This window comes from Symphalangus syndactylus, chromosome 8, assembly GCF_028878055.3.
Source record: "Symphalangus syndactylus isolate Jambi chromosome 8, NHGRI_mSymSyn1-v2.1_pri, whole genome shotgun sequence".
Classification (NCBI taxonomy): domain Eukaryota; kingdom Metazoa; phylum Chordata; class Mammalia; order Primates; family Hylobatidae; genus Symphalangus; species Symphalangus syndactylus.
In genome coordinates this window covers 29,922,860-29,945,065 of record NC_072430.2, presented here as the reverse complement: position 1 = coordinate 29,945,065, position 22,206 = coordinate 29,922,860, and the positions used below count along the sequence as shown (strand labels likewise).

The 22,206-nt window shown below is 38.6% G+C and overlaps 1 long non-coding RNA gene across 2 annotated transcripts; it reads right to left on the bottom strand.

Annotated features, from left to right (window-relative positions):
• Nucleotides 1-4,832: 4,832 nt before the first annotated feature.
• On the bottom strand, nucleotides 4,833-22,103 carry LOC129487297 (uncharacterized). Of its 2 annotated transcripts, none has more exons than XR_008659284.1 (3): nucleotides 21,959-22,103; nucleotides 13,367-13,466; nucleotides 4,833-5,121 (listed from the first exon to the last, which is right to left on the bottom strand). It is a non-coding gene; the product is annotated as an uncharacterized lncRNA (long non-coding RNA). The 2 variants fall into 2 exon arrangements; XR_010122281.1 differs by lacking the exon at nucleotides 4,833-5,121 and adding an exon at nucleotides 10,956-11,070.
• Between the last annotated feature and the right edge of the window lie 103 nt (nucleotides 22,104-22,206).

The window sequence follows — 22,206 nt, the reverse complement described above, 5'->3', positions numbered from 1 at the left end:
GCAAAAAAGATTTTTTTTAATGTGCCAATGTATGTGATGCACTGTGTGAACTATAAGCTCCTATGTAAATACATATAGATTGATAGTTATTGCTACCAGATTAATAGTGGAAATCAATGGAGTGATGGGTGTTACAGGCAGATCACCCTCACAACATGATTACACTCACTCTCCCGGGGCCCTCCGACCACCCAGTTTCCAAGAGTCTTTCTTGATTGAATTAGCCCGAGTATCAGTACTTTCTGCTTTTTTGGACCTCAGCTGTAGTGTCTTTAATATTCCCTAATTTGCTTCAAATATTCTTGTTTTCTCTGACTTGCTTATTGAGGTCAAAGAGGTTTTGGTTTTTTTTTTTTTTTTTTTTTTTTGGCTTGTTTGTTTTTTCCCTAACAAAGTAATTCTACTATACCACGTATTCACCATACCTAATGAAGGACCGTTGCAAAATAGAGATAAACATCTGAGAACAACCTTGCAAGGAATCTATTTTCTATTATCAAATCCCTCTCATGCACCACTTCAAAATCATCTTGCTTCACCTGTGACTCCAGCTGTAGCTGCAGGAACTAGTTTCTTGCTGGCTTCCAGAGGATCCTCTTCTAGCAGGTACAGGCTTTTCCTGAGGTTAACGAAGTAGCTCTTCCTTCCTTCCTGGGGTGGTCAGGAAGGGATCTTCTTGTCTTACACCTTAGCGGCTAAAATGTGTGTGTATGTGTGTATTCAGGGTGGAGTCAATGCCTGTGGGGTCATTTTTAATCAACGTGGTGAGAGCAGGTGGCTGTTTCCTCTCTCATTCTCATGGAACTGTCTGAACTGTGTTTCTGAAGCCTTTTCAGAAAGTCCAAGTAGCATTTGGCCCTAGTAACTCATGGGCATAGCCTCATAGATGGATGACACCTTTCTTTCACCTTTATTCTTCTCTGTTTTACTCCACTGTTCTCTGTTTCTGTCCACCGGGATTATATTACCAACTAAACTACTGAAATATAAGCAACTATTTCAGGAAATCCTACTTAAGAAACCACCTCTAAGACTTGAGCAAGAATTTGGCATCTGAATGGCTTCAACCTTAGTGCAGTAAATTGACCTTTCTTTTTCTCTGCTCCATGCCTTTAAATTCTAATGCTGAGTCTCCACCATATTGTACTATACATATATGTTCATCAGGGAAATAAAGACCAGGTTTAAATACATATAAAAAGGCCGGGCATGGTTGCTTACTCCTGTATCCCAGCACTTTGGGAGGCTGAGGCAGGTGGATCACTTGAGGCCAGGAGTTTGAGACCAGCCTGGGCAATATAGTGAGACTTCATCTCTACAAAAAAAATAAAAAATTAGCTGGACATGGTGGTGCACACCTAAAATTCCAGCTACTTGAAGGCTAAGGCAGGAGGATCACTTGAACCCAGGAGGCGGAGGTTGCAGTGAGCTGAGATCGTGCCACGTCACTCCAGCCTGGGTGACACAGCGAGACTCTGTCTCAAAACAACCAAACAAAAAACAAACAAAAAGCACATATAAGCAGGTTAGCCACTGTTTTCCATCTGAGCTTGTGCTAAGTCATACAGCCATGAACCTAAAAATTTACTGAGTTTGGACAATCAAATGGCACCCCAGTTAAGTGACTCCTGACCCACTGAGATAGGATAAAATGATGGCATCTCACTCCTGTGGGAAGGCAGTCTTCTTCCTGTAGCCTCTGCAGGAACTGGAAAAGTAAGCTGTTAAATAAATAGATAGCACATATTTTCGTGTGTTTATTCCATTTTACCGAATGATCTGTCTCCCAGAAAATGAAGACAATCAGTGCCTACTATGGAACAAACTTCATGAGGATTATATTAGAATGAACCAAAACTCTTAGTTCAAGTACCACATTCAGGTACCCTGTCTGTGCTGCCTCCTGAAAAGAGGTGCCCAATGTCCTCTGCAGTCTAAGAGCTGCTCCCCATTGTAAGTTATAATAATAACTACAAAAAATAATAAAAATAATGACCAGAATTGACTGTGCCAACAGCTTAGAATTTAAAGAGTTAGGAAACAATTAAACCAGCTAACATTCACTCCCTATACCCTCTACTACCACCACCACCAATGAGAACATAAGACACTGCTTCTCAGAAACCATGAGCATCTCCCCAAAGTCACCAAGATGGGAAGTGGTGAGTCAGGATTTGAACCTGAGTATTTTTTATTTTAATGCACTAAATTCGACTGTATAGTAGACATCCTGTAAGAAGTGGGAAAATAATTTATTTCTTTCCATAATACTCTTCGTACTAATCTCTAGACGATTGAAAAGGAAACAAGAGAAAGCCTAAAAGGCATCTCACACAAAGCTAGTCAGTCTCCCAAACCATCAGATATCATATTTGCGCCAACCCACCCTAAGTTTTTCAAGTCCTGGAAGTCAGGGATTGGTTAAGCCCTCCTTGTTATTGAGTAATCAGTGGGGAACACGGATGGAGTAGGATATTCTGATTAACCCTCTAATCACTGTTCCTTCTCTTCCATGGTGATACTTTATTTGCCAAAAAGCTTCTTCATCTTTTTTAGAGTGGAGTTCTTGTAGGACTGGCTCTGACTGGTTAGTAGGCCAGGCAGTCTCTTTGGATCATCCCAACCCAGGCTCCATTTGAAGCTCAGCTATCCTCTGAAACTCCCTTGCAGGCCCACCAGCAATGACCTCCTCCCCAGTGTGTTGTGTTGATAATTAGAAGGAAAGAGTGAACCGAGCTTGAGTCACAGTGTGTGGTCAACCCAGCCATATTTTAGACAAAAGTGTAAATAACTCGGTAGCCAAAAGGCTAACAAATCTCTGCCTTCACACTCACCCCAACTTTTGCTCTGACCATAAAGAAAAATCTCATGTTTTATATCAGTTGTTTGCCAACTTTATATACTATACATAAGACTCATCATTGATGTTTATTTAAAATGAAGTTTCTCAAGCCACATACTGAGTGACTTTTATTTATAACATCTAGAATGGAGATCCTAAGGATTTGCATATTAAAAATATGATTTTGAGCTGGGTGCAGGGGGCATGCACCTGTAGTGCCAGCTATTTCAGCAGCTGAGGTGGGAGAATCACTTGAGACCAAGAGTTCCAGTTCTGCCTAGACAACATAGGAAAACCCCATCGCTAAAGAAATTTTATAAAGGGCCAGGCGTGGTGGTTTACACTTGTAATCCCAGCACTTTGGGGGGCCAAGGTGGGCAGATCACAAGGTCAAGATATCGAGACCATCCTGGCCAACATGGTGAAACCCCGTCTCTACTAAAAATACAAAAATTAGCCAGGCATGGTGGTGCGCACCTGTAGTCCCAGCTACTTGAGAGGCTGAGGCAGGAGAATCACTTGAACCTGGGAGGCGGAGATTGCAGTGAGCCGAGATCGCGCCACTGCACTCCAGCTTGGTGACAGAGCGAAACTCCGTAAAAAAAAAAAAAAAAATTAAAAAAAGGATTCTGATACAGATGACTTAAATAATAGCTATGTGAAATATTGATTTATAGACCTATTCATTGGCTACCCTAAGCCTTAAGATGATAGATAGATAGATGATAGATAGATAGATAGATAGATAGATAGATAGATAGATACACAAAGCAAGTTCCAGGAACAGTAAATATGGCACAAATGTTCATTAGAGGTGGCTGTGATAACATTTGGCAATTATATCTTTTCTCTTTCTTACATGGCTAGCTAGTACAATGCTATTTACCCACGAATTTAACAATATTCTCCTCAAGAAAGTATGTTAGAAAATTTTGTAACATACATAAAAGCAATAAAGACCAAATGTCAGAGAAATTATGATTATATGATGAATTAAATGGTGAATGTCTTTTATGGGAGCTGAGAGAAGATTAAGATTCACAAGTTCTAGAATATTCTTCTCAAGTATTCATGGAAGAGCCCTGAGGGTGGTGGGTCACTTGTAAAATTCCAAGTGAATATAGGTGGGGCTGCTCAATAGTACAGCAACTTAATGAAGGGATGAATTGAAAAATCTATAGATTAAGTTTGTGGGAATTTTCTTGGAATATACCACAGATTTTCCCCTTAATCCCTTTCTGATCTCTTCAACTTTTATTCAGTGATTCAGGAAGGATACACACACACACACACACACACACATATATATATATACACACATACACTCTCTCTCTCTCTCTCTCTCTCTCTCTATATATATATATATATATATAGTGATGTGATCAATAGGACAGATGCTGGTAAGAAATTAATAAAGGTGCTAAAAGACTGGAAAATGGGCCGAATTTCATGAAATGAGTGCAAATTCCTACTCCTGGGACCAATAAATTTTACTGAAATTTGTGTGCCCTTTCTAAGTCATTTATTTTTATAAGAATTTTTAGCCAGTAATGCTTTTACCTCTTAACAATGAATCGTTCATGAAAAGTAAGATTAACCACGTGTGCAGACTCTAATTTGTGAGCCTTGCTTTGGAACTAAAACCTTAATTAATTGAAATAATTTGTTACCCAAAAACAAAAATCGCTGGGTCTAAAGTTGATTAAGCATTAGAAACCCACATCTTAAAAATGACAGAGAAGAACAATGGTCATTCTTTGGTTTTGGCCATCCACCATGTGCGATAAAACCTGCTTGTCTCTTTTAAGTAGGTAAATATATGTAACCATTACTAATATTTCCTAATATATTTATTATATTTTTGAACCAATTAACTAATAAGATATCACTATTAGGTTGGGTTATTATAGCTGCAATTTTAAAAAATGCACAAAAATTTCGGTGGGTTTAACCCAATAGAGGTTTATTTCTCTCTTATGTAATACACTGTGTTCTCGGTTAATGGGAGCTGGCTTCCAGGTGATACTTCACGTATGCAAGTTCTTTCCATTCTGTGCTTTTTTTCTCTGTCTCTGGGAACCTGAATGTTCTTTTCATCCTCCTAGGAGAAGGACAAGCAATACAGTGGAGGCACACCTGGCTCACAAATACTTTAGTCCAGGAATGATACTCATTATACCCTTTCACGTTCCATAGATAAGAACTCAGCACTTGGACTCACTTCAATGCAAGGCAGGCTGGAAAACATTGTTAATAGCGTGACCACTTTTCAGTGAAAGCTGTGAAACAGGAGCACAGATTTTAATGTACAACTAACTGTCTCTGTCACAAATCTTAAGTTAATACTTCAGCCCAGATGGTAAATTTTGATCCCAGTGATTCATATCCCATAAGAATAAAAAAAAAGGAAGAAAATGTGAAAAATGCAAATTCTAATCATTTTAGGACTCAAAAGCTATTTTCATCTGTGCAATAATTTGAATTTACACAGAGGGTCTTGTCCTTTCAGATGACAAGCAATTTTTTGCCTTCCCAAATACAACTTCTCTTGAATAATAAATAGATACTAGGGGTTAATAGTTGCATAAGAGCAGAGTACTTGGAAAAATTTGTTGCCATGACAATGTAATTCACATTATTAATGTTTTATGTATTTCCTTTTTAAACAGGTGAAATTTAAGAAAAGTTTAAAATAACCTCTAACAGAAAACTGGGAGACTTTTATTAGTCATAGTCATATTTCTACCACTTGAGAAGAATTAGAAATAAAGAAAATAAAATAGTCAGCTTAGATGCACATTGCTTTTAAATGAAATATCCTGTTTTTAAATTAACCTTGGGCAATGTCTTCAAACATGTATGTGGAATACATGTTCATGTTTTAGTCATTCTTTATGCATCAAATATTTTGTGTGCATATTTTATGTGTCCTTTTGAATCAGGAAGGGAGAAGTAAAATAAATAGCAATGAATACAGTGTTCAGAACACTGAAAGTGTGTACAGTTTAATCCAGGTCATTGGGGGAAGTGCTACTAATTTCAGATGAGTTAATTTAATAAAGTATTCCTATCTATACATGGCTCCTAAGTACTAAATTCCACTATTCCTCTCCTAACTTGTGACTCTAGACTGCTAGGGAAATTACAATTTCTACTACTTACCACAAAAAAAAAAAAAAAAAATTCCTAACAGTATATTAATGCTCCAAGACCATGAAATTTCATTTCATTTCCCCATCCACATTTGACCTACATCTTCCTTCTCTACAGGATATTAAAATCTGTATCTTTTTTTTTTTAATTCAAAGGTGCAGGAAGAGAGAATAAACTATACCCCTCTCTACACCCTTCTCATTTCCAATTCTGCTTTCTTTACTATGTGGAGCTGTTGAAGAAAACTTATGTGATAGAACACCAATCTCTGAACTTTGTAGAATACTAGCCCCTCACAATGGTAATAGGTAGAATATTTTTTAAAATCTCTTTTTTTCCAAATGTTTAGGAAATAGTTTAAGCAAAGTTCAATAGTTTTGTTCCTCTCTCTCTCTGTCTCTCTCTTTCTCTCTTTCTCCCTCCCCCCACCTGCCTCTTTTTTTCTTAGCAGCAACACTAGCAATTACCAATATGACTTCCATGGAATATATAGGGATTTCCCAAGCATATTTGTAATGGATCGCTTCTCCCAAGATTTCTTAACGATATTGATATTCTGCTGAGTGTTCTCTGGGAAATGCTAAATAAAATTCTCACACAGGCTCCAAAGTACCCTTTAAATGGCTGTAACCCCTAGCAGCTCATTAAGACTTTTGTATTACCAAATTTGAGTCCTATTTTTAACAGTAAGCTGTTCCTTACCCCACTCCGTTTTATCTATGGCTCCAATATTAATTTCAGCAACTTCTTTCATAAAAATCATTAGACTAAAACAAACTTTGCCACACACAGGAAACAACTTTTGCTGGGGGAGGACAGCAGAAAACATGACCCCTTATTCCCACTCAGCTTTGGGTTTCAATTATGGATCCTTGTGGGACAAGAAATTATTCTACCAGTACTTGCACAGCAGTAAGGCTATGGACTTGCCCATTATTTCAGTCCATCAAATAATAGGAAAGAATGCACATACATTCCAAATACAAAACAGTCCTTCCAGGAACCTTTGATTTTAACAGTTTAGGTCATTTTGGACTTACAGGAGAGTTTCAAAAATAGTATAGGGGATTCTTGTTTTCCTTCACTCAGCTGGCTCCCTTTAGGTAAACATCTTATAGAACCATAAAACTTTTATCAAAATGAAGAAATTAACTTGGGACAATACTATTAACTAATGTACAGAACTCATTTGGATTTCACTGATTTTTTTCACTAATATCCTTGTTCTCTTCCCAGAGAACATTCCAATCATTCCATTCCTGACATTGTAGGTAGTCATGTCCGCTGTAACCTGTGACAGGTCCTCAGGCTGTCCTTGTCTTTCATAACCCGTACACTTTGGAGAGAACTGATCAGTCATTTTGTAAAATTCTCCTCAATTTGAGTTTTTCTGGTGTTTTCTCATTATTTAATTGAGGATGCAGTATTGATATGTATTATCAATTATGTTAAACTTGATGACTTGGTTAAAATGGTCTCTGCTAGGATTCTTCACTGTAAATTTACTCATTGTCCTCTGTAATTACTAAATATTTTGAAGAGGGTACTTGGATACTCTGCAAATATTCCTGTTTCTATTTAAACTTTTGCCCACTCATGTTAGCATCCATTGGTGGTTCTTGTCTATGGAAATGATGACTGTGGTATTCTAATGGTGATTTTCTAATTCCTTAAATCCTTCTATAGTTATTAATTGAAATTCTCCTTTAAGGAAAAGTTGTTGCTTCTCCTTCATTTCTTTATTTAGTTACTCATTTGTATCAATATGAATTCATGCCTATTTAATTCTTTGTGTTATGATCCAATATAGTTATTTATTGTGTTGCTAAAGTTGTTCCAAGCAAAAGCTTTTAATAAGCACCAATTAAAAACAACTTTGTCATCCTTTATAGAGTGGCTTAGAGTTTTGCATTTGTAATGCATGAAGTACAGTGAAGTGGGTGGTAGGAATGGAAATGATTTGTTCTGGAAGCCCTACTTCTGCTTTGGTTGAATTGTGTGCATACCGGAGACAGAACTGTATGCTTATTAGTATTGTGTTCTCCTGTGCTCTCTCCTTCCCCTGCTGATCTGTAGAGCCAAATGAGCCAAACCCCAGCAAAAGTTATTCTCAACAGTTGCGCCCTATGTGCATAACGAGCACTTGGCTTAGACCTTGGTAATTGTTGAACGTTGGCCATCTAGTAAACTCATACAAGGTTCTCATTTATGGATGCAGAATTTGTCCTTCTTTTTGCATGTGTGCTCTATCTGGCAAATTAAATGGGCATGATTATAAGGTCAAATAAAAAGTCTCTACGTGGTCATTCCAAATGCCTTCTCTCACCCATCAAAGAGAAGTGGAGTCCCATTTAAACTAGAATGACTTTTCCTTGGCCAATGAATAATGATGTACCCCAAAACATGCATTTCTATTTAATGCTAGAGCTGAGAATCATCAATGCAATCACAAACTTAGCTAACCCCACTTGAAACAGCCTTTTGAGCAGGAATATGTTTGAATATTGATTTAAGTCTAGGTCACAAGAATCAATTTACCTTTTTATTTTCATTATTTATAGGTTTCATATGACGATTTATCCCTTTAGATGGAATAATTATGAAAAAGCTACTTCTCTGGAACTCTGAGTAATTTTATCAAGTGAGCATTTTGACCAGTGGTGCTTTGCTGTACTGGGGCAGGAGCACCCCATATGATAGACTCTGTTCTTAAGACTTGACATGTGTGAACTCATGTAATCCACTAACAATGCTGTGATGTATGCATCATTATTGTACCCATTTTACAGCTGAGGAAACAGAGATGGAAAAGTTAAGCCAATTACCCATGGTCACATAGCCATGAGTGGTTGGCATAGCTTTGAGCTCAGGGTTTTGACATCTTAATCATTGACCACATAATAAATCTCAGCTGTAAATTTTACCATCTATGCAACTTTGGACAAATTTCTCACTGCACCTGTTTTATAATTTGTGAAATGTACAGGATAATGTCCATTTTTCAGGGTGCTGTCCCAGAAATTGGAGATGATGCATGTAAAGGGGTTACTCCAGTAATGTTAGTACCACATTTTAGGTACTCAATAAATAGTACATTTTTTCTGATTCTGCACTCTTAACCACTAACATATCCCTTAATCATCCATATATTATATTTGATGTATTTTTCCCCATTAGCATGTTCTTTATTTTCTTGGCTTCTCCTTTTTCCCACCACGGCCCCCACTTATTAAGCTTATTAATAATAACTGTTATTTTAATAAGAAGGAAAGAAGTAACAAAGAGAGAAGATGCTTTAGCACTTCCTAAATGTCTGTTCTAAGTGAAAATTTCATCTCTATAGAATCCCTAAGGGTTAGATACTATTATTAGTTTCAATTTACATAAAAGATGGCTGAGACACAAAAAAGCTAAGTAATCTGTGAACTGCCACACACTAGCTAGTAAGCAGCAGAACTAGGCTTTGAGATAGGAAGTGTGGTTTCAAAGAATTGCCTCTCTGGCCAATATGGGTTATAGGTTATAACAGTGTCTCATTCAGTGACACTACTCTTTGTCAATTTAGAGTCCAATTAGTTTACTCATTCATTCTTTTACTGTTTATTGAGATTTTGCCCTGCTTTGGGCCTGTGCCAAATGCTGGGAAAGGATTGGGGAAAGAATAAGAAATAGAGCAAGATAAGGGCTTGGTCTTTAAGGAGACAGACTAACAATTTAAAAACTCGTCCCAACTGCTGCTGCTAAATAACTGCTTTGAGAATGCCAGAAAGAAGCAACTTACCATGGCTCAGGAAATGAGTAGGGTTTCATGGAGGAGGTAAGATGTCCTCCAAGCATTTAAAGCTGAACAGAGAAGAATCCAGCTTGTTGCTAGTATTAGCAACCACAGGCTCAAAGCACAAAATATCATGGTGTGAAAAAGAAAAACAACAGCAAAAAAACAAAACAACAACAGAAAAACACTGTAGGAGGGTGGAAGTGGCTGGCTTTGAAAGTACCTGATGAAAGGAGGTGATGGAATTGGGAAGGAAGAACAAAAGGAAATAATGATAGAGAAGCAGAGAGGTTTCAGCAGATCATGAAATGTCATGTATCGGAATTTGGATTATTTTACTTTGTGAACAGGAACCACTGCTAGTGTAAGAAGAAATAGACACAGGCCTGGACTGAGTATCATGTTTTGTCCCCAGCTTGGCTGTAAACAAGCTCTGTGGAGCGGTTTTTCTAGATATTAGTTACCTATCTGCAAAGTAAAGACCTAGGCTCATATTATTTCTAGGATCCCTTCCAGCTCTAAAACCATATCTATTTCCATAATTATCCCACTCGCGGCCTTTGTATAGGAAATGGTCTGAAACACACAGGGAAATAAAAAGAACCACTAGATCCCAGCCTAAGAGGCCAGGAACTTTCGGAGGTAATTGGTAGCATCCGTCATAGACCATCAACATTTACTGCTCCAGAGGTTGGGATTCTGCTGCTGTTGCTACACAGACTCGTACACCTCGGTGCTGCCCAAGATTTATCCCTTGCAATTCTGCAAATTGTTATCCTAATGCCTATAGGGATCAAGTTTCATAACTGTAAGCCACTCTATCAGAGGGCTGTTTGGCCCAAGGTATCTTAATTCTTGAAGCAAGATGTTTTATTTAGCCTTCAAGGTTCTCATGGGAAGTGGGAGGCTCAGCATTTAGATGCCTAACACAGTTTTTAAAACTGGGAGGAATAAAAAAAGCTGTCACACTGTTTATGTATGTGAGTGTGTGTGTGTGTGTGTGTGTGTGTGTGTGTTTGTGTGTGTATGTATTAGTAGCTATGGTATATACATTCATTCCTTTTCTGAAATACCCTTATGCAATATGTAGGATGACCAAATATTTGTTTTTTATTCAGCAAATATTTAATGAGATATTTTAGAGAATACTCACGATTACACACAGACACACACACAGAGGTCCAGGGCCAGATATAAAGCTTCCCCTTTTCCAGGGAAAATAATTTAGCTGAAATGCATCCCATACTTGTACCTGCCGTGCTGGATGCTTTTTTCTCCAAGGTCATGTATAAGTAGGCATCTGCAAAATCAAAATGCCTGTGAGACTTTCTCCACTTCCTTCGCTTTCTGTTCTTTTAGTGGGAAAAATGTGTGCCAGAAAGTGAGAAAATACTAGAGAATGCCAAGAAAAATTTCTTCCTGTTCAATTCTCGTGAATTTGAGAGCTATCATTTAAGAAGGTCTCTCTCCTTGGGACACCAGATTCTCAGAGGAAAGGTCCAAGGTGAGCTTATATGTGCAGTCAGTTCAGAACATCCAGGCCCCAGCATCCTGGACAGCCTGGTGTAGCAGTTCAAATCACCTCTTTGGGGAAAGCCTGAGGAGGCTGATACCGCATCTCTAGTTTCACTCATAAAGCACATTAGAATCATTTCTGGTTATTCTACTGTTTCCAGTACTTGCGTCTTCTTTTTTAAATTTCCTAGTCTTTTTTTCCCTCTAGTCCCATGTAAGACTTCCTGCCCTGTAAGTGATGGTGACCTAAATCCACAAAGTTCTACAGCCATCCTATGTGCTTTCTTTATTCCTTATTATTTATTTATTTATTCTTTATTATACAGTATAAAGTACCATATTCTGAAGTCCATTCCTTTTGTATCTAATTTATTCGATGTATTCACCTGCTCTCACTTCCTGAGCTGTCTTTCAAGGTGACAGGTGCTTCATAAATTCATTACCAAGGTTCCCAATTATTTTAATTGTGTGGCTGAAAGGCTAATATGAACACTCAAGCTTACTTTCTGCTGGCTACTGAACAAAAGAAAGCAAGCTTTTTGTTTGTTTTGCTTCATTATAGTCTTGCTCTTCTCCAGTAAGTTCTGATAAAAGGAAGGTATAATAGTAACAAAATACCAAACTCTCTCCAAAATCATTCTTGCACCAATGACATAGATATAATGCCAGAACTATGTTCTTACTTGAATATTTGCTTTGTTTCCTGAACAGCATGGAACACCTAGTGAACATCTACTCATATTTTAAGTCCAAACTCAAGGTCTTCCTCTTCCATGACATCTCCCGAGCATCCTGCTCCTTTACTCTAGGAGGCCTCGGCACTTTGTATGCACTGCACTGATTGTGGTTTGCACCATGTGGTCATTAGATGCTTGCTTGTCTCCTTCCCAGACCGCTATGGCTTTCTCAAGTGCAAGGATCATGTGTTATGACAAATTCTGTCCAAAATATAAAGTGCATCATTTGGCCACCTAGAAAGTACTCAAAAGCAACTGATACACTGAGTAAATAAAGGAAGGTGGGAATAGCTGGATCCATGGTCAATAGGAAGCAATTTGAATTTTTCCAGTCCTGAAGAAGAAACTTAGCTATATTTGGTTTCATTACTTCTGCCTAGTATTTCCATTTTCTTTTGAAAGCGGGCAGTGATGAATCCCAAAAACTATAATTTTTGTTTTTTCCTCCAGCTTCCAGTCTAGTAAACAGCCCTGTCATACTGTGCCTGTCCTCAGAATATTGATCAATAGGGAATTTGATCATCACTCATTCCATTTTATTTCTTTTGTAGCATCTATCTGCTCATCTAAATCAGGGCAGTTTTGCTCCTGGGCAATTTTAGAAATGAGGACAAAATATATTGCTTGAATCTAGCTCTGGGATTTATTCTTCTCTTTCTGGCAGGAACTCATTTTCAGTAGACATAGGCCTTTGTGTTTGGCTGAAGGACATGCAGCTATTTCTGACAACTAGAGGGGTGGATAAACAGGAAAAGAGCAGCAGCCAAAGGGACTGCACAGGGAGAAAGAGCCTGGGACCATCTATTGCGCCCTTCCCTTCAAATGCCTGCTTAGACACTAGCCACAGTCTCCAACACTATTTTTCTTTTCTTTTTCTTTTCTTTTTTTTTAAGACAGAATCTCACTCTGTTGCCCAGGCTGGAATGCAATGGCCCGATCTGGGCTCACTACAACCTCTGCCTCCCTTTGGTAGAGACAGGCTTTCATCATATTGCCCAGGCTGGTCTCGAACTCTTGAGCTCAAGTGATCCACCCACTTTAGCCTCCCAAAGTGCTGGAATTACAGGCATGAGCCACTGCACCCAGCTAGCCAACACTATTTTGTTTTCCATGTCAGAGCCTCAGAGCTTCCTGGCATGAACATTGCAAGGCTCTTCTCTCCAATTGCTATCTACATTCTTAATTAGCTCCCAGGTCATTCTAAGGCAGGTATTTTCCATTCCTACTTGGAGCAACCCCATTCTTTAATGTGCCAAGAGTAAAATTGTCAGCTGTTTTTGGCCTCAGTCTCTCCATTTCAATCCTTCAACCACTTTTCTCTGGCCAAATGTCTTCAAAACTTACTGTTCTTTTATTCTTCCTTCACCTTCACCTTTCAAAGCCTCTTTGCTCCTTATTCTTCGTTCTCATATCCTTGACAGATGTTCTACTCTGGTCTGAGATTCTGCAAGAAATCATGTAACTCTTCATGTCATCATTACAGAAGTATGGTTTCTAACTTGTACAAAATCTCAATTTTGGGGAGCTATTTTTAAAATAAAAAGGTTTGTTTTTTCCCCATTTTTCCATTGGTGGAACCTCCAGATATCTACACATTTTCTTAGTTTTCTTCTGATTCCTTTCACAGAAATTGAACCTGACCCCCATTAGTTTCAAGATCATAGCTAGAGTTCAAGATTAAATCTTCGCATTTTCCGTTTCCTTTCCTCCCAACACCAAACAAATTCATCTGGCAAACATTGACTACTTCCTCCTCCTCATACATAAGCATTTATGTATGAGCTAATAAAAAAGTATCTAAGAAAGAAAAGTCTCTAAGTTGTCTTTCTCTTTTAAAAACTGACTTCTTGATCTAAAAGTTGAATAACATCACCTTAGAAATTTGCTCTACAAATTTTATCTTTTGTCTGCACTTGAACTTTTCTATTTCTGCTTGATTTTTTTTCTGTGACCCTTATAAATATGTTCATCTACGCTTAAAAAAAAGATTTTTATCTGCTGACTCATCAAGCTATACTTCCATTGATTTTCCTTACTTCAATACCAGTTTTTTAAGTGAAATATTATTGCTGTCTTCAAATCTTCTGTCATTCATTCTTCAATTTCTGCCTGACTCTCTGTCACTAAAATGAAACTCATCCATTGAAACCATCAATGATAAATGAAATGTTAAATGTCAGCTTCATTGAAGAACTTATACTATTTGAACATAGAAGTATAAAACTTATGTAACTTGAAACGTTCACCTTTCTTTATTTTTTATGAAAAGATTGACCCTCCTCTCTCCTCTTTGGCCATTCTTTCATGTGTCAGAGATTGCTAGAACTCCATAAGATCTAAATGCACCTCTTCTTCCTGGGCACACAAGTAGGTCACACTGTCAGCTTCCCTGCAATTCCACGTGGCCACAGGACTAAGTTCTGGCATAAAAATGTGAGTGTAAGTTATGTGAGCCATTTTACAGACCTAGTGTTTAAAAACCTTCCCCATGTAATTCTTAGTGTTTTCTCTATTGAATGTTGAAATGGAGAAGTCATCAGAGACCTTGGGGAAATGATACCCCAAGATGAAAAGAAGTGCCCTTGAATATCTGTGTCAAGCATAGTCTTCCTGTTGGCCTGCACTGGATGGTGTCATGAGCAGTTCTTCCTCCAGATATACTCAGAGGATCACTGCCATGTCTCATGCTACCCTAGTGCTTAGTGATCCAACAGGTTTTTGGAAACACCATAAACTTTATGGTTTAGAGGCCCAAACAGTGCATTAGGGGTCTCAGAGAGATCCTAAATTTATTTTTTTTAAAAAGATAAATATGTTTGACCCTTTGTATTAGTAAAGGGTTCTCTAGAAGGACAGAACTAATGGAATATATATATATATATATATATATATATAAAGGGGAATTTATTAAGTATTAACTCACATGATCACAAGGTCTCACAATAGGCCGTCTTCAGGCTGAGGAGTAAGGAGACCCAGTCCGAGTTCCCAAACTGAAGAATTTGGAGTCAGATGTTTGAGGGCAGGTAGCATTCAGCATGGCAGAAAGATGTAGGCTGGGAGGCTAAGCCAATCTCTCTTCTCTCATTTTTCTGTCTGCTTATATTCTAGCCACACTGGCAGTTGATTAGATTGTGCCCAGTCAGATTAAGAGTGGGTCTGCCTTTCCCAGCTCACTGACTCAAATGTTAATCTCCTTTGGCAACACCCTCCCAGACACACCCAGGATCAATACTTTGTACCCTTCAATCCAATCAAGTTGACACTCAATATTAACCATCACACCCCTATTTTCCAAATTTATTTGAATATGAAATATAACCATCATGTAATACCCACTAATACCTAGTCTATACTATGGAAAATGATAATCTAAACTTAAAATAAGCTCCTTACCATTCCCTGAAAGTGAACTTTTTCACACCACTAGACCTGGACAGTGCTGCTTCTCTTCCCTGAAACACCCTTGCTCTAATGTCTACTTAGCCAAATGCATATGCATCTGTAATCAAGCCTAGGGATCCTGGATCTGCCTCTTTCTAGCTTTGTAACTCTGGATGAATTATTTAAACTATTTGAGTTTTATTCCTCATCTCTGAACATTGGAATAATAATATCTGCTTGACTGGGTGACAGTGAAATTTGATAAGATAATGTTCTTCAAAGTAGCAAGCACATAGTCAACAATAAATATACTTGCATTTACTTTTATTTATTGGAAGGCAGTGTAGTGAGGATTAGAGATTGATAAGCATGCAGTAACCCTCTTAATATGCTAAATACTTTTTTAAAAGTGTTTCCTTGTTGGTGGAGTGTCCTTCTATAGCCAAATGTACTAATAGTCATATTCACCTTCTATAACCTCAGTTTAAACAAATATGAAACAAATCATGAAACCTTGGAGTAAACCGTTCAGTGCATCTGCATTTCTCTCCTAATGTAATGCAAATCAGTCAACATGGCTAACAAGGCCATTTGCCATGAGCCAGGAGGGTTAGAGATGTGCTGAATTTCTGATCCTCTCTACTCTCATAGCCTGAGGTGGCTGAAATACCCAGACTGGTGCCTTCAGCTACAAACAGACTCTTTTATTTTCTCCAGGATGGCATATAAGTGTTATCATTTTCTGTGAATTTCATCAACCATTCCGTGGGGTTTCAAATCCCAGGGCTTTGAGCTTTTTGGTCCCTCTGTCTGAAAATAGCTTTTCCTTTAGTAATTCCCCAGTGGATGCCTAACCTCTACTCAGCCATTATGTCTCATCATTGCCACTGTTTCTTTTTGGTAGGCCTTCCCTGATGCCCCTGTGCAACATCTCCAGGCAGCATTAGGTGCCTCTTTTTCAACTCCATAGTACCCTGTGCTTCACTCTGCCCTGGGTATCACTGCAGAATTCTGTAACTGCCAATTCCTGACCTGCCTCTCCTCTAGACCCTAGGCAACTTGAGGTCAGGGCTGATCTGTTTCATATTCTATTCCTAACACACACTCAATGCCTGTCTTGTGACCAGTACTAAAACCATGTTTGTTAAATGAATAAATAAATACAGAATATTTCTGTAGCTTCAGGAAAAAAAAATATTTCCAACATAAAGCAATCTAGAAGCACTGCAGCCCAAGAAAAATCGAGTGAAACAGATTTCAGGATACAAACAGCAGTAAGACTACTTGTTTCTCAGCAAGACGATGCAGCCAACATGGAAAAGATTCTTTTCCCTCTTTTAGCATCTGGATGCAGAACCATTCTCATGGATGTGCTTTCTGTGTATTTAATTTAGTAAGTTACTTCAGAGTCCTTCTAAATCAGGGGTCACAAACGTTTTTTGTACAGGACTAGATAGGAGATATTTTAGGCCTTGCTGGCCATATAGTACCTATTGCACTAGTCATCTTTGCCATTTGGGCATGAGAAGATTCATAGACAACACATAAACAAATGAGCATACCAATGTTCGAATAAAGCTTTATTTAAAAATACCAGTGATGAATCAGATTTAGATCACAGATTTGCTTACCCCTGTGCTACATGAAAGATTCTCAGCTTTTGAGCGGGAGGGGCTGCTTGTATTGTTCTTCTACAGTCTGTATCATCAAGCCCAAAACAGTTTTTATAGTCACTATTTTCAGGGGGCCTGAAAAACTAATTGATGTTACTCTCCATTGTCACAGTAAAGCATATTGCAAACAGTAAATGTCATGTGCGTAATTCTTCCTTACAGACAAGCAAGGCCAAACTGTTTCACTGCTCACACAGTAACTCTGATGAGGCAAATCAGGGAACTGCATGAACCCTGGGCGAGTTCCACAGCTGAGATCTTAGACCTGGGCCTTCTGCCTCAGTTTCTTTTGAGGAACAGCTTGTTCAGCTACCTTAATAAGAAAATGAGTGTGAGAAAGAAACTGTCCCGCTACACCTGGATGCCTCAGAGTGATAAAGGAGAAAGAATTCAGCAGTTAGGAGAAGGAATTCTTTGGAGAGAATTAGTGATGTTTTATGAGCCCCTCCCCTTTGTGGCAAGGGGGAGCCTTGCTACTTTATGACACTAAGGCACGTGTGTGTGTGTATGTGTGTGTGTGTGTGTGTGTGTGTGAGAGAGAGTGTGTATGTGTGAATACCCATACAGGTGGTGGTTGGGGTGGGGAGAAGGAGAAATTTCAAAAGGAAGACTAAAAAAGCTCCAAAATCTGTTTTCTGTGTTGAGGAGACACAGATGTCATAGGGCAGGTTTTATGAGGAAGCTAAACCTCACTGTGGACCCAGACCTGACTCCCACTTGGAAACTCAAGGAAACCTGAATTCACAGGCTGGGCAGCCAATCCAGGACAGTGCTGGGGTTGCTGCCCTCAGGGACTCTAAGAGAAGTGTCAAAGTATTTCTTGTTCACTTGAAATCATTTGAGGGCTTAGCTCCTGAGGGACCCAGAATGGAATCTTCTTTCCATCTTGTCCATAGACTGCTTGAGGAGGCAGCCAAAAGCAGAAAGGAGGCATGCCACAAAAGGATAGGACTGAAAAAGGAGCTTCTGTGGAGAAGGCCTTACCAGAGATCCCACAAAGTTATGCATCTGCAGGGCCCAGAGAGAATGAAGCATGACCAGGTAGGCTGGACACCCTTACTTCTCTCCTGCCCCCTCATTACAGACACACACTTAGAGGAGAAAAACAGCAACTCACAAGGAATGCAAGAGGTGAGCGGGAAAAGAAGAGGGAGATGACATCTGTGGCCCTTGATTAAGACTGAATCTGTGCTGAGCTGGGGAAAGAAATATTAAACCCTACATGAAGTACAAGCTTTAATTCTTACCCTCAACTGAGCAGTCTAACTACTGCTTTGAGACTCTATGACTTACAGTGTCAACACCATCGAAGAGTAATGGGATGTGCTGGAGTTTTGCTCTGGAGCAGGAGAAGGTTGCTTCCACCAAAAACTTGAATAAAATTTTAGCGAAATTGAGAGACAAATAAAGAACTGGTTCTTGATCACAGTCTATGTACTATCACACATTTCTTTAAAGGATGAGACAATTGTCAAATAGACTAATTTCTATAACACAGTGCTAGTCAACGTGAGTTGAGCATCTGCTATTTGCAAGTACTGTATGAGGTGCCAGCAAGAATACAAAGAATGGCATATTAACCTTACCCTCAACTAGTGTTAATTATATTGCAGAGGTGATAAAATAGTTAAGTAAAAAGTGTCATAAGAAATGATTCTTTCTCTCCAGTCTGTAAACTCTTTGAGGGTCAGAAACGTGTTTCTCCAGCTCCAAATGGGACACTGACTGGGAATATACAATAAGCAGTCAAGGCATATTTGAAAAATGAATGAATAGCTGTTATGTCATACAAGAGATTTTAAGATTGTTTAAAATACAAGGCAATCGAAATCCTGGAATTATAGTGCAGTTCGCTAAAAACAGATGTTTGGTTTCAATGACATGTGATTTTCATTTCTAACTTGTAGATAATGGTCCAAAGGAACCTTGGGATTTTGCATGATAAAAGCTCCTATTAAAAGCCATTTACACAAAATTGGCCTTTTAAAAAAGACATTTTAAAAAAACAGTCCTCAAATATTATATTATCTTTCTAGTTTTGCTTTTTAATGAAAAAGGGTGATTATGAAATGCTTTTCATTAGGGAATTACCATTTATCTTATCATAATGTTTACTCTCTTTTCATGAGTCTTATATTTTTTTTACTGCTGAAGAAAGAGCTCAGAAACTCAACTGCATGAAAATAACGGTTGATTTTTACATCCAAATTAGTGTATATTTTCCCTATGATTCTGATGGTTTTTCTAGTTAGAAAAAAATGTTAATATCAAGGGTCTTGGTGTTGTCAATTGTTTAATGTTGCTGTGGACTAGATAAGACCTGATAGAAATTTAGCCCCAAACATGTTGTTACTCCTTTTCAAGCATATCACTACAGCTCCTAAAGTTTAACTCAATTTTCCATCTCAGAAGAGGCTCTGGGAAGAGAACTCATTGTGAGTGCGGGGGATGGGGGTGGGGGAAGTAGGGGAAGTCAGGGAGAGAAAAAAAAATGGATCCAGTAAAGAGCAAAAGAAAAACAATCCTCCCCAAACACCTCTATGCAAGACAGAGTGAAGAATGTGAGCTCTGGCCTGACTGCTACTCTAAGGAAAGGGGAAATATCTGAAAATAAACACACCCATTTAGATGCAGCTGGAAAAACGAAGTCAGGTTTAGAAGGCCTGACTCCAAAGAAAATAGATTTTTAAAACTTCTCTGGGGGATGTCTCTCGTCTGCACTCAGCACTGAGCTATGTCTCTCATCCATCTGCCTTTCTCCCAATTAACAGATGCTGGGCACGGGGTAGCAGGAAAAAAATGCCCCCTTCTTCCTCCAGAGAACCAAGGTGGCATGGGCTTCAGATCCTGGCTGACCCAGGCCCCAGCCAACAGTTACTTTTCTAGTACAATAATGGATTTATCCAGTAGAGGAAGGCTTTCTCATTAAGCAAGAATGCATTCTCAATTGGCCAGTGCTTCTCCACTGATGACAGATTTAGAGGTGTGTTAATGTATTATGGCAATTCTAAGGTGTAATTATCTTTTAAAAATATATTTTTGGTTATGAAAGATGCACATACATAATAATACAAAGAGTTATTACAGACTTTTTATGTTCTCTGCATAGTTCTAAGTGCTCTCCATTAGCTTGTTTCGTTCTCAGTACAACTCTGTGAAATAGAGACTATTATTTATTCATATTTTTTGGATGAGGGAATGGAGAGACAGGAGTTTAATATATGGCCAGGGTCATAAAGCTAGTAAGTGATAGAACTGGCATTTGAACCCAACCCAGGTATTCTGGCTCCAGAATCCATCTTTTTATTCTCTACATTTAATATATTAGTCATATAAATGTTGGGCTTTTACACTTCATGTTAATGAGATTTAAAAAACTAATGATCAGCCATATAACTGACATGTCCTACTTGATTGGTTTGGAGTGTGAATTAAATCACATATCTTTTAATTACCAACTACCATAACTCAATGCCCTTATCAGACCACAGAAAGACATCCTTCCTTTTTCTCTCCAAGTCAACTCCATTCTCTAAGGATGCATACTCATACAAGTCAGTCTTGATCAAGGTTGCCTTTTGAGCTGAAATAAGGGTTCTGTCTGGAGACTCAGTGCTACTAAAATCCCCACCAGGAGCTGGTTATTTCAGAACAGAAGTCGTAGCTTATCCTGCTACCGCTGTGAAAACACCTATGTGTCAAAACCAAAAAACTGTGGCCATTGACAAGGCGTTTATCATGGTGGTACCAAGTGAGAACCTACTAGGACCAACTGTGGCTAAAGTGGAAAGTACTCTGTCATTGACATGAAAATCACTGGTGAAGCATGCTGGTGGCTGGTGCCATGTTGCTGTGCTTGTGCCTCTGCTGAAGTCACTGTGTCTCTCAGGGAGTGATACAGTAACAAGGAAAATACTCTATACTTTGGTTATGCCACACTGAGTTCTTCCCATGCTTCTGTTCTCTTTGTTGTGACACTTTATTTAAAATTTATATGCACTGACAGTAATGACAAACTGTGTCCATAATACCAAATGGCCAGGTTAAGAGAATCAGCAATTCCCCATGATTATCAGGCCCGGATGTACAGCGTAGGTCAACAATTCAAGCTACTCAATCATTTGCTATTAAGTTTTCTTATGAGAAAGAGCCATGGAGATTAGTGTCTTTTATTGCTCACTGAATTTACTTTAGGACTATTTCAATCTTTAGGTAGGTTCTATTAATCATAAGGCTCTACCAGAAAAGGAATCGCACTCCAGAGAGGCTTTTTCTCTCAAGAGGCTCCCTGACTCCCATGAAATCAGCCCTGTCTTTCCAAGTATCCTTGGATTTCTGCATACCAAAACATTCGAGGGGACGGGGTACATTTGTCAAAGTATATGCATGCCTTGTTTTGATACTCATCTTCTCTAAGAGCACAGATAATTATTTTAGGGGACACTGATTAATTTTTAGCAAATAGGGTGGGTTTTGAGTTTTTGTTTTTTAGCTAATAGGTGTCAGCTCTTGTTAATAGGGGTAGGATGCTCTAGGATATAGTGTTAGGTGAAGAGAGAACCATGTGGCTATATTGCCGAGCTGGGTTTAGACAACTTCCCTGAAAACTGAAGATATGACAGGAAGATAAGGAAAATTACAGCTTACTAGAAGCAGAAGCCCAGAGTAGTAGTTGCCAATAGCTGTAAGAATCATTTAAACGATAACTGATGAATTGCTGGATTCTCAGTATGACTAGTTTGAGACAAAAATTCTGAGGGGACAGAGTCCTAGTGATGACCCCACACTTGAGAGTTTTACCTCTAGGAACCTTCCTATTAAATTCTCACTGTGAAGAAAATCTTGTTCTTCTTCTATCAAAAGGAGAGAAAAATAGTACCTTTGAAGTATGTCCAAAGCTCTCTGTTCTCCTTAACAAGGCCTTTCCTGCAAGGAAAACTATTTTATCAAATCCTAACCAACATGCATCGAAGGAAATACCCAACTCCAGGCCCATTTAGCCTTCCGTGTAGAAAAGAAAGATCCAACTCCAGCCTTCCCTAGTCTTTTACATGAGGGAAGGAAATTACCCTACTCAGACTCACTGAAAGATTGAAACCTGATCACAGAACTAAAGAATTCTGCCCT